The sequence below is a fragment of the Melampsora larici-populina genome (assembly GCF_000204055.1).
Source record: "Melampsora larici-populina 98AG31 unplaced genomic scaffold MELLAscaffold_10, whole genome shotgun sequence".
Lineage (NCBI taxonomy): Eukaryota > Fungi > Basidiomycota > Pucciniomycetes > Pucciniales > Melampsoraceae > Melampsora > Melampsora laricis-populina.
In genome coordinates, this window is record NW_006768774.1 from 1691381 (window position 1) to 1696380 (window position 5000).

The following is a 5000-nucleotide window of genomic DNA, read 5'->3' on the forward strand; positions in this document are numbered from 1 at the left end:
GAATTAGATTCACCCATATGTGAATCAGTTGAACAAAGTCACATATGGGTGAATTAGATTCACCCATATGTGAATCCAATTCACATATGGGTGAATCTAAATCAGCCATATGTGAATGTCATCCACATAAGATCACACAGGGGGGAAAAACTTGAGATCTGATTAGAAATTTGTTTAATTTTTAAATTTTCCCCAGGATCAATGTTCAGCATCTCACACAGCTGCTTCAGATGTACGAGGAAAATCTACGTGGAAAGGATGTGATGAAACAGGCCTTATCGCAATGGCTTGTAGGCATGATCACGTTGTGAAATATGTAAATGTGGTTCAGAGTGGGGAGCGGTGAGGGTTTCTTTCCAACTACATACAAGTGGTGTGTTCCAATGCTAATTATACCACTGTTATACCACTGCATTACCTAGTCAGTACTTTGTATTGGCATTGCTTGATCAACTGTTGATAGATACTACGGAGCCAGGCAAACCTGGTAAAAGTTTTACTGTTTTCTATGATATTGGTTGTACATTTGAGAAGAGTGTTCAAAAGGTAAATTTTTTGATGGTTTCTTGGCCGCTCTTACATTGATTCCATTGCTTCTTATTTGTTTTTGACAGCACAAATATTTTGAGGCAGAATACAATGATGGAAATCTGCGCTTTGCAACTAGTGCTTTCCATGCATATGCGCATGAGTGGTCTTGTCAGCTTGAATATAATCCCAGACTGAATGTGGGCAACGGATTGTCAGATGGCGAAGGTTGTGAGCGGATATGGGGAGAGAATTCTCCTCTGGTAGCACCAAATAGATGTGCCACGAAGCAACATCGAGTTGATGCTATAGATTTGAAGTCAAGTCATGGAAATGAGACTTGATGCCAAAATTCAGGTATGTTTTTTTGTACAAGATATGTGAATCAGATGTTGACGACAAGAGTTCAGTTTTCACAACTCAGGTGAAACTAAAGACGGCAGAGCAGATATTTGATCAAGCATCTCAAACCCTCCAACGGCTAGAATCTCAAGATGCCGGTTTTACATATATCTATTTTTCTGATCAGTGGAAGCGGCAGAGAGAGGTCCAGCTGGCTGCCATGGAAGAACGTGGGATACAACAGAAGCTAGAGGAATATCTCGTGAAGCTTCTTGACCTGGAAGAGCAGGTGAAAGATGCCCAGTAAATTACGTCAAATTTTATTTGGATGAGTGTTTTTTGTTGACTTTTTTTGCGGCAGGAATGAGCTTTCACGTCTGCGAAGGAAGCGCAGAGGAAATCGGACAGAAGCTGAGATGGACAAATTTTTAACTTTGCCATCTTCAATTGTCTCACTCGAAAAGGCGGTTGCTGATATTACTTTAGAGTTGGGAACACCTGAGTTCAATAGACTTCGGGAAGCTACTGGTGAGTTCTGTGTCTTTATTTAACCCTTTGTCTGCACTTTGAATTGAAATGGATATTGTATTTATGAAGGTCCGAAAGCAGAGGCACTGATACGTGTGAGGTTGGCAAAGATGAAGCTATATGAGGCTAAGGTGGGTATAGTAGAAGCCCAAAAAAAGTGGGATAAGGGTGGTCAAGGCGAGTGTTTTTAGTTTTCAATTGGGAAATTAGTAGAGCCCACTCTTATGATAAATGTTTTTTTTGTAATAATTTTGGATCTTCTAGGAACTAAAGCGCAACAAGGTCTTAAAACTCTAATGACTAAGAAGCAATTGATGTTTAGGCGAAAGTGGACATCCTATGAATCTCAAGTGTCAGATTACAACTCCATCTGCCCAGTATCAAGGATGAAATGTCCATCACTTGAAGAAGCCAAAAAGCTACCATTTGAGGATGTATTCTGGAATGTGGGCGCGCTTTGTCATCCTACGGAGAAGTGGGCTGTAGATCCACCCACAATAGAAGGAATTCAGGCCTTCTTACAGCATAGGAGTTGTGGTGAAGAACTACAAAGGATTGGCCGGGAAACTCAGCAGATGGTGTATCAAGCTTTGAAGACTGAAGAAAGGCTTGATGGCTTATTTGCGTTGTGTAGTAATGGTCAGTAGGATTATGTGTGATTGATGGATTTGTCTTTGGTGTTCCTCACGTTTTTCTTTAAATCTCACAGGTTATGATCCAGAAGAGGGTGGCAGGCAGCTCATTGAATTGGTTCAGCCTGGACAGCGTATATCAAAAGATGTTTGGGAAGTGAATGTGGCAGTGTTGAAATCATTGCATGATGTGCTGCGTCAGAAGTATTGCAGAACTTGGATGATATGGGATTCAAATCTTGTGGAATTGCTCCGTAGAACCTATCAACACACAACGTCAACAGAATGGGAAATTAGCTCTTTGATCCAGCGCTGGGAAAGTTTGGTAAGTAGGGGTAAATCAACCTGGGAGCGTATTGTGAAAGCTCAGAATATAGAAGCAACACCACTGGATGAGCTGGAAATGTTTGAACAACTTATGGTGCGTGGAGAGGATGACATGGGTCAGGTAGGTGACCTGGCAGATGAAGTGGTTGAACTCTTCATTCATGATGAAGAGGATGATGTTGACCTGGAGGAACACTTCAATGAAAGCGGTTTTCATTAAGATTAAGCTTGTTGGTTGTTGGTTTTGTAGTCCTTAAAATCAAAGGAGTATTATAAATTAATTTTCAATCATGTTTAGCTAGGATTTGATATGAGATTGTTGAGTCACGTGGGTGGGATGTAAATATATGTAAAATCACATATGGGTGAATTAATTCACCTCGTGTGATTTCATATCACATATGGGTGAATACATTCACCCATATGTGATTCTACAAATATTTATACACTGGTAGAAATTTGTTTCCTACACGTGTGATTCCATATCATGTATGGGTGAATTAGTTCACCTCGTGTGATTCCATATCACATATGGGTGAATGTATTCACCCATAGGATTTGATATGAGATTGTTGAGTCACGTGGGTGGGAAGCTGTTTCCTACATCTGTAAATATGTGTAAAATCACATATGGGTGAATTAATTCACCTCGTGTGATTTCATATCACATATGGGTGAATACATTCACCCATATGTGATTCTACAAAAATTTACACACTGGTAGAAATTTGTTTCCTACATGTGTGATTACATGTCATGTATGGGTGAATAAATTCACCTCGTGTGATTCCATATCACATATGGGTGAATACATTCACCCATATGTGATTCTACAAAAATTTACATTGATTTTTATTATACCCTGTCTGTGATGTAGCTGGGATTGTAGGGAAGATTGCTGAGTCACGCCGGTGGGAATAAGTTTCCTACATGTGTAATTTAGTATCACATATGGGTGAATACTTTCACCTGGTGTGATTTCAATTCACATATGGGTGAATACATTCACCGAAGTGTCATTTGTGATCATGCTGGGTAAATTGTGATTTTAAGTAGAACTGTAGGGTTTGAGAGTCTCACTAGTGAAAAACTATCTGCCACACATCAGTATCTATATCACACATGGGTGATTTTGCTTCACATATGTGTGAATTGTATTTGCTGTAGTGGGGTGATTATACCAAGCCCTCCTGACAGGTGAGTGGGAAATATAGATGCGGCTGATAGTAGCGTCCATTTCATTCAGAATCTACATTTGTGGAGAGTTGGTTACAATCGTGGGTCCGACGCGTCGGGGGCGGCGGCGTGTCGGTAGGGGGAGTTCCGGACAATGTCCGCTAGGAATTGCACGTTTTTCTACGGATAGTATCCGAAGCGTCTAGTAGACACAGGTGAAAATCAAATTCACTGTTGAATAAATTGATGGCATCTTGAATAACAACTGGCTTATGTGATGAAATGATTTGGCTTATTCAATCGAAAGGCTCTTTTATGAAACTCGATCAAACTTCAATTTGACTCTAAATATGACGTACATAGAGGGATTTGTGGCCTATAGTCACTTGAACTGATCACGTCAGCTGGGTTGATTTATAGACCTTAGACCGGCTACTAACCTTTGGGTTTGCTGTCAGTTCGCCTTCTGGAGTTCTTGTCCCATTTCCCCTCTTCATCCACATCTTTGAAACCAGGATGAATGAAGTTGATCGGGGAAGCAACTTTCCCATCGCTAGAGCCAGTTAGGGGCGAGGCGGGTTTGGGTTTAACTTGTGATCATAGGATGATATGATGATCCGTGATGATCCCAAGGTGCAAAAGGATGGGCAAGAGTAAAAATAATAGGTGCTGGGGCAGAATCGAGTGTGGTTGATGATGGTGGCAAGCTCTTTGCAAGTATGATGTCAATTTTGGTGGAGTTGGGAAGGGGACGTAAGGTTAGGTAGTTTTGGCCAAATACATGGAGGTATTAAGGGTTTAATCCAGTTTTGCCGGGAAACATGGTTGAGCCTTTAGTTTTATGATATTGAAGAACCTTCTTGAATGTTACATCAAGGTAATTGTGAACATATTTTTACAGTAGACAAGATGAGGTGAGTCGAACCCCCTTTTGAAATTATCTTTATCATTCATCTGGATTAATCACTAAGATCCTCTTGTGATCAATTTACAGGAATATCTAAGGAGATTAGAGGGATGAGAGCTGATCCTACACTATTACAGTACTAAGAAAAAATTGTAAGATAGCTACACTACACAAAATCATGCAAGTAAAAGTGAGTTATAGATCTGAAGAAAACACAAAATGAGTATCATTTGGCATCATTAGTTGGAAAACTTCCACAAACCTCAGGTGAAAAATGTGCAAAAAAGTTTTGTCAAAGTGGGGGTGTGCCTGGGAGTGTGCCAAATCCTCAAATTGTATATGGGTGCAGGGTGCACCCCCAGGTATTCTGTGGGTTGTGTCAGAAATGCCTATGCGGCGCCCGCCGCTCAATTGTGCTAGTATCATGTTATAGGTCAGAGCTCGTTGTATAGGCAGCGTAGGAGTGTTTACTTTAATTATCAGTGCTTTGCACTTTATCAGGTGAATAATAATCATCATTCAAGTTAAAGGGACACCGTGTTCACTGGCAAAACCTGATT